The sequence below is a fragment of the Chelonoidis abingdonii genome, chromosome 1 (assembly GCF_003597395.2).
Source record: "Chelonoidis abingdonii isolate Lonesome George chromosome 1, CheloAbing_2.0, whole genome shotgun sequence".
NCBI classification, from domain to species: domain Eukaryota; kingdom Metazoa; phylum Chordata; order Testudines; family Testudinidae; genus Chelonoidis; species Chelonoidis abingdonii.
Window position 1 is genome coordinate 295,473,144 of NC_133769.1, and position 13,657 is coordinate 295,486,800.

Below are 13,657 nucleotides of genomic sequence, written 5' to 3' on the forward strand. Positions count from 1 at the left end.
TCTCTGGAGATATTTAAGAGTAGGTTAGATAAATGTCTATCAGGGATGGTCTAGACAGTATTTGGTCCTGCCATGAGGGCAGGGGACTGGACTCAATGACCTCTCGAGGTCCCTTCCAGTCCTAGAGTCTATGAATCTATATTATGGGATTTACTATCTTGAAGTAATACACCTCTATATCGATATAATGCTGTCCTTGGGAGCCAAAAAATCTTACCACATTATAGGTGAAACTGCGTTATAGCAAACTTGCTTTGATCCACCGGAGCGTGCAGTCCCAGCTCACCAGAGCACTGCTTTATCGTGTTATATCCAAATTTGTGTTATATTGGGTCACATTATATCGGGGTAGAGGAGCAAGCAAAACCTGATAAATTTCTTACATACAAGGAAGTTATTGTGATTCTGCTGTCACTAATATTGGCTGTACATGAATGTAGCTGCATTAACCATGGTGGAGTTACTCCTGACTTACACAAGAGTAAGAGAAAAGATAATCAGGACTAGTATCTTCACTTTTTCCTTAAATCCTCTATGAAGATAACCAGACAGAGTGTTTTTCACAGTGTTCATCACTGTAAAGAGAAAAAAAGTGCAGCCATAACTTATGCGGAATTGTAAAGCTAATTTTAAATGTGATCCATTTAAATCAAATCTTACACTATTCTACTAGCACAAAATTTTATTTTTAAATGTCATATTTTGGATCTTTTGTTATTTTTTTCCATTAAAATTAATAATTTAGGAAAATATGCACCAATTTATGGAACTAAAGTTGTAAAAGAAAAATCTTTTTAGCACTTAAAAAAATTATTTTCCCATTATTTGAAATGTCCCACAGTAAATGTGCAGGCCTCGCCCTGCGGCGCCTCCAACTGGGCATCTCCAGGAATTAGCTCTTTGACCCAGGTGCGCCCTCTGTCAGCCTGTGATCCACTACCACTGTTGACCCCCCTGTCCCTCCCAGGACCCCAGTGTCCCTTTAATTGGGTGCTGCCCCCTGGCCATATGCCCACAGTTCTGGGTCTCCCCATCCCAGGGGAACCCCCCCCATCCCCACTTCACCTGTCTTGGCTACTGCCCAGTCTCCATCTAGTCCCCATTCACTGGAGCAGACTGCAGTATAAGCCACTCATCACAGGCAAAGGGGTTTGGACCTGCTGCTTCTGGCTACCTGTGGGCTGCCTCCTGCAACCCAGTACCTAATAGGCCTTACCTATTACGCCTGCAGCCTGGGGCTTTCCTAGGCTGGAGCTCCTGGTCTCCCTTGGCCTTTCCCCAGCCCTTCTGCACTCCAGATACCTGGTTAAGCTCCCTGCAGCCAGGCCCTTCTATCTCTGAACACAGAGAGAGAGTCTTGGGCCTCTGGCTCCCTGCCTTTTTATACAGGCCAGCTGTGGCCTGATTGGAGCGTGGCCCAGTTGTGTCCGCTTCCCCCTTCAGCCCAGCTTTTCCCCTGCCACAGCCCTCTCCCAGGTCTGTTTTAAGCCCTTCCAGGCAGGAGTGGGGGACCAGCCCGCTACACCCACCCTTCTCATTTTTATGTCTTTGATGTGGCAATTTGTCCTACATTTTAAAGGGCACACAGGTGGCTTTCGGCAGTCCAATACAATTTATTATTACCTGGTCATGTTTATAATGTACAAACAAAATAAAATCCAAACAAGTAAGATATCTATCTATTGATCGATCGATCTATCAATCTACTTGTTGCTTTAAAAAGGTCAATATCACAAAGTTGAAAACAATTATGAGCCAGATCAGCTGGGAAGAGGAATTTATACAGAAAAAAGTGACTGATAATTGGGCATTGTTTAAGCATACTTCCCTAGAGCGAAGAAGGCAATATTGGTTAAAAAACTGACCTGGTTTAAAGGTGCAATAAAGACAGATATTAAAAATAATAAGAAATTATATACAACAAATAGAAGAAAGGGGAAAATGAAGTATTGAATATATATCAGAAGCTAGAGATAGAAAATTGATAAGGGGAGCAAAGGGACACAAGAAATCTATGGCTTCTAGAGTGAAGGATGATATGTAGACACACATTAAATGGATGAAAAGCTGACTAGCTGATAGGTCTCAAAATGTAATTGTAAACAGGGAATCATCATTGAGAGGGTATATTTCTAATGGGATCCCACAGGGATTGGTTCTTGGGCCTACACTATTTAACATATTTAAACAAAACAAAATGATCAGTGATAAAGTTTGCATATCACAAATAATGAAGAGAACTGGTCACTTATATTGATCTGGATTGCTTGATACTGGATGCAAGCAAACAATATGTCTTTTAACAAATCTAGAGTAAGCCATACTCACCAGATGGGAGACTCTAGCTTGGGAACCAGTGACTCCGAGAAAGATTTGGACTTGTGATAGATGCTTAGCTGAACATGATTTTCCAGTCTCATGTTGTGATCAAAAGGGCCAATACAATCTTTGGACACATAAACAAGGGAATTTTGAGTAGGAGTAGAGAGGTTATTTTATCTCTGTATTTAGCACTGACGTGACTACTGCTGGAATACTGTATCCAGTTCTCATGTCCACAATTCAAGAATCATGTTGAAAATTTGGAGAGGGTTCAAAGAAGAGCCAAAAAATGATTAAAGGATTCAAAAAATATGTCTTATAGTGATAGATTCAAGGAGCTCAATCTATTTAGCTTCCCAAAGAGAAAGTTAAGGGGTGACTTGATCACAGTGTATAAGTATCCACATGGGGAACAAACATTTAATAATTGGCTCTTCAGTGTAGCAGAGAAAGGTATAACACAATCCAATGGCTGAAAGTTGAAGCTAGACAAATTCAGACTCGAAATAAGGCATGTATTTTTTTACACCAAAGTATTTAAGCACTGGAATAATTTACCAAGCATTGTCATGGATTCTCCATCACTGGCAATTTTAAATTCAAGATTAGATGTCTTTTTAAAAGATATGGTCTAGGAATTATTTTTCAGAAGTTCTATGGTCTGTGTTATAGAGGAGGTCAGACTAGATGATCACAGTGGTTTCTTTCTGGCTTTTGAATCTATTAATCAATAGTTAAAAAAATATTGCAGTGATTAGAATGGAATTCTGTTGACTAGTTGGCTCCCTCTTTGCTAATTAGGAGACTCTCTAAGGAGGTAGGGACATGTTCTGCAGAGTCCTGAACTGCAGATGTTATGCCTCAATATGGCATGTAATCATATGTCATAGATTCAACTTTAAACATAGTAATTCTTCAGGAAATTGGTTTATTGTGGTGATTCCTTATTGTCTATCATGTGTGCTCAGTTAAAATGGATTGTTTATTTGGTGTAGGTGTAAAACTCATACTGGTAAAGTGATTTCATATTACGAAGACATGTGTCTCCTATTCCTTCTCAACTCTTATACCATGGCAACCACAGGACTAATGGAGATGGAAAATGCCCCACACTACCACGTCTAATTTTCTCAACATTTTCTATAAAAAATTTAAATTGCTCATTTTTCCCACTTTCTTTCCCTTTTTTCTTTTTCTTCCTTCTTGTAGGGGGCAAAAATTAACATGGAGGGAAAAGGGAACAAAAACGCATTAAATATTGACAATTTTTGAATGAAATTTAAAAATTCCACATTTTTTCCAGAAAAATTGTTACTTTTCCATTGAAAAATGTTTCTAAATGCAAAATGTTTATTAACTTTAGTAATGATCACTCTCTGAATATCAAAATACTTTCTTAGGAATAGAATATGCAGCAGTTCTTTGTTTTTTGAATGTCATGTGACATTTATACCAAACAGCTATACATGTACACACTGTTGCAATGCTAAGTGATTTCTATTTTAAATCCAATATTTATTTTAACCTTGAGCTGCCTAAGACCTTTAATAAGGAGCTTCAAAGCATTTTTAAAATCATATCATTTTTAAGTCTTACTTATTTAAATGCAAGTGCCTTAGAAGCTCAAACAGTGTTGGTTGTTCTCATTGAAGTTTATAATGCCTTAGATATTCAAATCAGCTTTATGCCTTCCATTTGTTAAGCAAATCTGCAAACTTTATATATCACATGGTTTATCTACATTAATACAGCTTTCACTAACAGGACATACAGGAATAGGCATATACACTTAAGGTGCACATTTTCATTGCCTTGAATTATCATAAAATCATAAAAAAATAGTGTGTATTGCTTTACTCTAATCAGACTCATTTTTATGTGGTTGTTGAAAGCCCTTTTGCATTCCATTCTATGTCTGGAGGACTGTATATAAAACTGATTCAGAAAAAACCAAAGTGTAGACACCTGCTGGCTTATAATACAAATACCTAAAATATCTCAGAGCCTGCTGAAAGGAGAATTGGAACAATATGTTATTACTGAAAGCTCACTTGCAAGTTCTAATGTATTATAATGAAAACAGTATGACAAACCTAATGAGACAGTGAAGATTTGGGTAATTGTTCCTACAATGTATGGTAACTTTTCCAGCCGTTATTGGCAAACATAAAACCTAATGAGATTTTATTAATTTAAATGCAGTACATCTGCAAAACATTTCCTTAGTTGCATTCTCCTCTGATAATCTTCTTTCCCACATGTACTTGATCCTTTTAAGTTAACTGTTCTGTATAGTATACTTTCTAAACAAAACATTCAAAATACCATAAATGTGCATTAACTCTTTTTGGCATGCTTACCTTTTGTGAGTACACTTTTAAAATAACTGGATAGACTATAGTTTCCTCCAGTATTCTCTCTTCTGTATGAATATTTGAATAGTATAACATATGTAATCTATGTTTACACAGGAAATTTATGAGCAATATCTTTATACGAGGCCCTATCCTGCACTGTTGCTTACAATACTTCCCAAGGAGTATCACTCTGTTAAATAGGATCTCTTGCAGGGAGAATATTACTCAGTGTGAGGAAGGATAGTGCAATCAAGCATTAAAACACTGATTATTATTTTTGTATTAGCTTACCTGTAACTCAGTTTAATACCACAATTATTTATTGGGAGTTTTCCTTTGTCTCAATAAAATCAAGCAGTTTGAGAAGGCTAAAGTAAATGATCTGTGAATGAGATGTAAATGGTTTAATTGTGCATTTAACATTTCTATCTCCAGTGCAGCCAGAAAACATCAATAACTAACTTTTCTCAACCAACTATTTTTTCAAATGTTCATTCATTCCTATGAAAATGTAATTGTGGTTTGTTTTCTACCTGTTATATTTGGTATTATATCTTTTTCTGGTTATAGTGGCATAGAAGGATGACAGGAGAAATCTTGACCACGCAGTCTTGATAAAAGATATTTCTGGTTGAAGGTATCCATAGCACACTGACAACTCATGAAACAAAATGCAATAGAGCTGTCATGAAGTTCAAAAGTTATATTGTCTCTGGTAGAATAACTGGAAAGAGATTGTGTTTACTTTTCCCTTGAGTTTTGTGGGTCATTTTGGATTGTCAGTATAGATTTTTATTACAGTTTGTAAAAACTTTTTAAGCAATGAAGTCATCTACTTCATCTTTCTCGATTATTCTTGAATACAAACGAATATTGCTGCACTAGAATATTTAAAACTGTGTTGAAATTCATCAAATATCTTCCATCAATTGTACATCAAACTCATCATTGAGGGGAAAAACTATTGAGTAGGTGTGGATTGCTTCTTGGTACTACTCTATTTAACATTTTTATCAACAACCGGGCGGAAAACATGATCACCATTAATAAGGTATGCAGACAACACAAATATTGGAGGAGAGGTAAATAATGAAGAGGACAGGACATTGATACAGAGCAGTCTTGATCACTTGGTAAGGTCGGCTCAAGCAAACAATATGTGTTTCAATATGGCTAAATGTAAATGTATGCATCTGGAAACAAAGAATGAAGGCCACAGGGGACTTAGTCAGGGGATGCAGTGACTCTGAAAAAGATTTGGGATCATGATGGATAATCAGCTGAACATAAACTCCCAGTATAATACTGTAGCCACAAGGACAAAGAAAGTTCTTGGATACACAAACGGGAATATTGTGTAGGAGTAGAGAGATTATTTTACTTCCATATTTGGCACTTGTGCAATTGCTGCTGAAATTCTGTGTTCAGTTTTGGAGTCTACATTTCAAGAAGGATATTGATAAATTGAAGAGGCTTTAGAGAAGAGCCATAAGAATGACTAAAGTATAAGAACAGTGATTATCAATCTTTTTGGACACAGGACCCATTTGTAAATGTTGCTGGCCTGTGGTGATCCACTTAATAGGTTGGGTCCTGCCCCCCAGGAGAAAGGAGAGGGATGGTCTGTTGCAATATAATAAATAGTGTGAGGGAGTCAGGTTCTGCCCTGGGGCTGAGAGTCCTTGGTTTGCAGAGCCTGTCCACATTCATCCTGCAATGGTGGCTCCTACGTATCTGGTCCTGTGGGGCTGTCTGGGCTCAGTTCGCCATTTGGGCTCAGATAACTGCTCAGGTTTGGCCCTGTCTGCAACCAAATGTGTGCACATGGCATTGTGACCTGGCCAGGTTGCTGCACCACTCACTTACCTCTGGCTTATTCAATCCACCCAACATCATGATAGAGGGGTGGCTGAACCAAATCCGAGTGTCACTTTGACCCTGGAGATGACACGACCCAGATCAGAGAGCCAAGACCAACCTGCTCATGGAACCAGAGCCATAGGAGCTGCTATGTGATCCTTTGAAACATTCTGGTGACACAATTTTGGGTCACAACCTATGGGTTGAGAAACCCTGGATTAAAAAATATGCCTTATAGTGATAGATTCATAGAGCTCAGTCTATTTAACTTAACAAAGAGAGAGTTAAGGGATGACCTGATTACAGTCTGTATGTATCCACATAAGGAACAAATATTTAATAAGTGGGTCCTCAGTGTAGCAGAGAGAAGTATAGTAACACAATTCAATGGCTGAAAGTTGAATTTAGACAAATTCAGACTGAAAATAATGTGTAATTTTTTAATAGTGAGGGTAATTAAATATTGGAACAGTTTACCAAAGGTTGTAGTGGGTTCCCCTTCACTGGGAATATTTAAATCAAGATTGGATGCTTTTCTAAAAGATATGGTCTAGGGATTATTTTGGAGAAGTTCTATGGCTTGTGTTACACTGGAAGTCAGACTAAATTATTACAGAGTGTCTCTTATGACTTTGGAATCTATGAATCAATGAAAAACATATTGGGAAAAAAGGAAAAGAGAGGGCCCAAAGTCAATGGTAATTCCATAGGCAGAGTACTCACAGCACTGTTTTCTGAGTAAAAAGAACAGGAGTACTTGTGGCACCTTAGAGACTAACAAATTTATTGTAGCATAAGCTTTCATGGGCTACAGCTCATGCTTATGCCTATGCTGCAAATAAATCTGTTAGCCTCTAAGGTGTCATAGGTACTCCTATTCTTTTTGAGGATACAGACGAACCTGTTTTCTGAGTGAATCCCTCATCGACTCATCTTATTTTATTCTTATTGTAATCATATCTGGCAGTCTTCATGCTTAGGGCAAGAGTCTGCCCTGGATGTTGTGGCCACACAGTGAAGTAATGGATACCAAACTATATCTTTACTTTTCTGCACAAACTAATCAAGACTGCAGGTTTGCACGTACAGGGATTCATTGTACTTTCCCCTCAGCTAGACGGGGGTAGGGGGGAATACAGGAGATGGATGGGATGGATAATTGGTTCAACTCATATACTATGCTATCCATCAGAGCTGAGCCATTACACAAGGAGTGGGAACTAGCTGCTATTATAGACTGCATGGTATAGACCAGAGCAAGAGGGATGCCACTTCAAGGATGGCACAAGAATGTACCATTCCTTATTATGGACTGTGCCTTTGAGACATTATAGCCCTTACATCTTTTTGCTAGTTTTCATTTCATTGAGTTTTGCCTCAGTGCTCTCTCTGCTAAACTTACCCCTTCTCCTAGCTGTTCCAACTGTCACCCTGGCCTTATATAGTCTTCTGGAAGGTGGAGGTATGGGTGATAGACCTGTGGTCTGCCATCCCTCTCCAAGTCTGCTGCCATCAGGTGATAATTGGTAAGTTTTCTTCCCTATTACATGCTTTCCAACTGGTGGAAGTCTGAGTTATTCTCTATAGTCTTGGTATCTACTGTGTCCAGTTTTGGTCTCACACTTTAAGAAAGATGTGCACAAATTAGATAGGGTCCAGAGGAATGGTTAGAACATAGTCAGGGAGGAAAGACTGAAAGAATTGGATATGTTTAGTCTGGATACGAGAAGACTGAGGTGAGGGAGAGGGAGAGCACACACCTGATAGCAATCTTCCAATATATACCAAGCTGTTATAGAGAGGATGGAGATCAATAATTCTCTCTGTCCCCTGAGAGTAGAATAGGAAGCAGTTGGCTTTGTTTACAGCAAGGGAGATTTAGGTTAGATATTAGGGAGATCTTTCTGATGATAAGGTTTTTTAAGCAGTGGAACAGGTTACCTAGGGGAGGTTGTGAAATCTCTATCATAAGAGGATTTTAAGAACAAGTTAGACAAATACATCTCAGGGGTGGTCTAAATATACATAATCCTAATTCAAAGCAGGGTAATGGACTAGATGACTTCTTCAGGCTCCTTTCAGATCTATATTTCTAGGATTCTGTGATTCTAGTCTGAAGAACCCCACGTTCCTGTAGAAGCAAGTGATAATTGGAAGAGTATCAGTAATCTCTTAGAGTTCTCTGAAGGGGTCAACAAATGTGTGGACAAAACATAGACTGAGAACTGGTTAAAAGACAGGGAACAAAGGGTAGGAATAAATGGTAAATTCTCAGAATGGAGAGGGGTAATTAGTGGTGTCCTAGAATGAATCCTATTCAACTTACTCATAAATGATCTGGAGAAAGGGATAAAAAGTAAGGTGGCAAAGTTTGCAGATGATACTAAACTGCTCAAAATAGTTAGGACCAAAACAGACTATGAAGAATTTTGAAAAGAACTCACAAAACTAAGTGACTGGGCAACAAAATGGCAAATGAAAATTAATGTGGATAAATGTAAAGTAATGCACATTGGAAAAAATAACCCCAACTATACATACAATATGATGGGGCCTAATTTAGCTACAACAAATCAGGAAAAAGATCTTGGAGTCATCGTGGATAGTTCTCTGAAGACGTCCACACAGTGTGCAGCGGAGGTCAAAAAAGCAAACAGGATGTTAGGAATCATTAAAAGGGGGATAGAGAATAAGACAGACAATATATTATTGCCCTTATATAAATCAATGATACGCCCACATCTTGAATACTGCGTACATATGTGGTGTCCTCATCTCAAAAAAGATATACTGGCTCTAGAGAAGGTTCAGAGAAGGGCAATTAAAATGATTAGAGGTTTAGAACAGGTCCCATATGAGGAGAGATTAAAGAGGCTAGGACTTTTCTACTTGGAAAAGAGGACACTAAGGGGGGATATGATAGAAGTGTATAAAATCATGAGTGATGTGGAGAAAGTAGATAAGGAAAATTATTTACTTATTCTCATAATACGAGAGCTAGGGCCACCAAATGAAATTAATGGGCAGCAGGTTTAAAACAAAGAAAAGGAAGTTCTTCTTCACACAGTGCACAGTCAACTTGTGGAACTCCTTACCTGAGGAGATTGTGAAAGCTAGGACTATAATAGTGTTAAAAAGAGAACTGGATAAATTCATGAAGGTTAAGTCCATTAATGGCTATTAGTGAGGATGGGCAAGGAATAGTGTCCCTAGCCTCTGTTTGTTAGAGGGTGGGGATGTATGGCAGGAGAGAGATCACTTGATCATTACCTGTTAGGTTCACTCCTTCTGGGGCACCTGGCATTGGCCACTGCCAGTAGACAGGATATTGGGCTAGATGGACCATTGGTCTGACCCAGTATGGCTATTCTTATGTTCTTAAGCTTCTGCAGGCTTTGAGTCATACTGTTGCTAATTGGGCAGAATATCTATCCTCAGTATGTGTGGAAAGGGATGACGTATACCTTTGGCAAACCCTAGAAAACTCATGGTAGAGGAAAGTGGGTAAAATTGCCACTTCCAACCTGAAAAAAGGGAAGAAGTCAGCCAGAGACCAAATCAGAGACAAAGGAGAGGCTAATAGGCAATTTTCATGCAAATCACAAGAGTTCACTTCAGTTTTCTATAGAATTTGAGCTTTTGTCAACTAAAAGCAAACAGGTGTGACTAAACAGATAAATAAATAGACTTTAAGGTCAGAAGGGACCAGAATGTGTTGATTTTGGTTGAAAAAATCTTAAGAGAACTGAAACCAGAAAACCAGACCCACAGTGACCAAACCTTACAAAGTGTTTGGACAGATGAAATTCTGCAGGCCTGTAACTGTAATATAAACTGACAGTTTTTACCTCCTTCCACAATATACCATACATCTCTTTTCTCATTTGTTAACATACCTCCATCAACCTGCCCTGCAGTAGTGAAATCAGCTTCACCAATTCCTTTGGGCCTCAATATTCACTGTTATTTATTTCATTTATTTAATAGACTGCATTTGCTCAGAGGTTGGGAATGTTAGTAGTAGTCCCAGTGGCAATGTATTAGCAGACATTAGATGAGATGATCTAAAGTACATGATAAATACAATTCATCACATAGTTCTGTAAAGTATCACATGGATATCACTGCTACTTGTGAAATGAGTGGATATGACTTTTCATAATTACATCCTATTACATTACACAATACAGACCTAATGATTTTTGTATATACCAAAAATGTGTGTCTTATAGGGATTTTTTGTTACTTATTCAAAATAATTGTTCAGCTAAACTGGACATTTTCTAGTCTTTTTCAGAGTTTTACAAATCAGATTGTAATATGTCAGGCCAAATATCAGGCCTTATTCCTTCCTTCTGAGACTTCAGTAGACGTTTTCAGATTTGGTCCTTCCTAAAGTATGTGTGTGGTACATTAACAAATATTGAATACAAATGGCTATATATTCCCCTTGTTCCCAAAACTCCAATTTTTATATGAAATATTTGTACCTATTCCTATCCTCACACTTGTCCGATATTGGTGAAAATATGTATTATTTTCAGTCTTAACATCACCCCGTCTTGTGGTTCCTCTCCAGAAAAATCGCTATTGACAAAACAGATGTACCTCCTGTACACAATACAATGTCTTTAAAAATGTAATATTTTGTAATACTGATTTCCTTGACCTTTGTTAGAAAGTAATATAGTTTTGTGCTTAACAGAAATGACCTACCAAATCAAGAGCAGATGATCACATGCTACAATCAAGACTTCAAAAAGGAAACTAAATTTCTTGTCCATTTACTATGAGACTTGTCGTGCTTAATCCACATGCAGTTTTTATGGGAGTTGAATAATGTGTAATAAATTCATAGATTGTACACCACTCTATCCCAGAATAATCAATCAAAAATGACTGCTGATTGATTTCTTTTGTAAATGAGAACATACTTATTGTTTAATTGATTTCAGTGCTCTTCAAAAGGTGATTTGAAAGTCATATTTTTAAATGCACCTCAGCTGCGTTTCTAGTGAGGTTTCTTAGATAAATACAAAAATGTGACTTTTTGACAATGCTGGTGTCTTTTCCCCCCCTTCCCTTAAAAAAATCCAGGGATGTTTACAAGAAAGTTACTCAGTCTAACTTACAGCCAGCAAAGATAATAACACAATTAGAACATTTGTTGAGAGGTTTCAATTTTAAATATTTAGGAACATCTTCCTCTTAGATACAACTTCCAGACTTCAGACAAAATATTTATTTTGTGTTATAGTGCACACACACACCCCCAAAAAAGAAAAAAAAAAGCGAAACTCTCTCTGGGGTCCTACAATTGTAAAACTTAGGTAATATAACAAGCAAGAAACAGATGGTTCCACAACACAGAAGCATTTTAAAATAAACATTGATACAAGTTGGGATAAAATTCATAATAGGAATACAGTTTTAATCATGTTAACTGTTGTTGACATTGCTACTTAAAACTGCTTCATAGATCCTGATGGAGAAAAAAAGGCTAATTAATGTGGGATATGATGAATGTATGGCATTAACTGTATTATTTACAGTAAATAGTCATCTCCTGAAAAAATGAGTATTATTTTGGTTTCATGAAACATAGTCTATAAATATTTTTAATTGTTTTCATGATTTTTCAGTCTGCTTATTACTAACGTCTAGCCATTTGCTTGTTCTAAAATATGCTTTTTGATTTATATATCATGCTAAACCTTAAGTATCTTCTGTAAGAAATGCTGCGTTATTTGGTTCTGTAATCATAAGTGCTTAATTGACCATTTTAAAAAGGCAGGCTGTTTTTTTAGAGTTAACTCAAAGAGATGTAAGGCCAATATTTGTTTTTTCTAACACGTTTTAACATCAATATAGGAAAGAATGGACTATATTGGTGTATTGTGAGGGACATCATTTGAGCACCAACTAGAAAGTCAAATTTGAAATCCTCTTTCACTGTGCTGTTTCTGTTTATTTCTCTCTATTTCTTTGGATGAACAGCTCCATCATAGAGTCACAAGGAGCAAAATAAATCTATTAATCAACCTCTTTTCATAGGCTCCGAAGCCGAGAAAATTTTAGGATGCTGCTCCTTATCTTTGTACATCCCATGATGAAAAAGATACTACCCAACTTCTGCTTTCAGATGTACAAGTGCCAGTAGCTACTTTCTGAAGCTGTACTTTAGATTAAATATACTACAATAATTATGTGGCAAACTACAACTGGAATACCTTGGTTTCTTCACAGCTGGTTGACAGTCCAAGTATTGGGATGAGTACATAAATGTGTTCATGCAGTGGCACTCAAACATGATATATTCAAATAGTCCAATAAAAACCAAGTTTCTGAATTAGTGGCTTTATCCATGTAATTAGTCTGTAATAGGTAAGAAGTAAAAGGAAACCCCACTTCTGTGACACATAAGGCCGTTTACAAATTGCAAGAAGCATGGATGCTGGGAGATTAGGACCCATTATATGCCTCAGTGGGCTCCACACTACATTTGGACTATACATTGTGTACTTTGCCAAGTATTCCATTCATCTTTTTCTCTCATCATGGTTCATGAAGATACATAAACGGTATGAAAGACTCCACTATGCTTGTTAGTAGTGGCTGAGTGAAAGAGATTTTCAGTGATGAAACCAAGGTGAGTTGTGAGTTCCAACATAAACATTCATAGATACAACTGCTGCATATTCTCTATAGAACTCACATTTATGCAGTGCTGCTGTCTATCCCCTGTTTTACCTGGGCTTGGAGTTGCTGAACTTGTTAAAACCTGGGCTAAGAAACTAATGGGTGTTTTAGCTCAAGTAGTAAAAGATTATGCTTAGAACTGGTTATATATATTTTTTAAAGAATGAATAGTACATTCATCAAAATAATATTGTCCCCAAAAAAGAAAAGTTAGAATTATTTTTTAAAAACATCAAAACAGTGTATTTCAGCCATTTCCAAATAAAACATGTTTCAACCACTCCTAAATATTTTGGTTCAACTTTTACTTCCAAAACTAAGTTTCATTTAGAAATGGAACTAAATTTACAAATAACAAAACCAAAAAAGTGTGAAAATATCTAAAATGAAAAAAGGAAAAGAACAACAAAAATATTTCA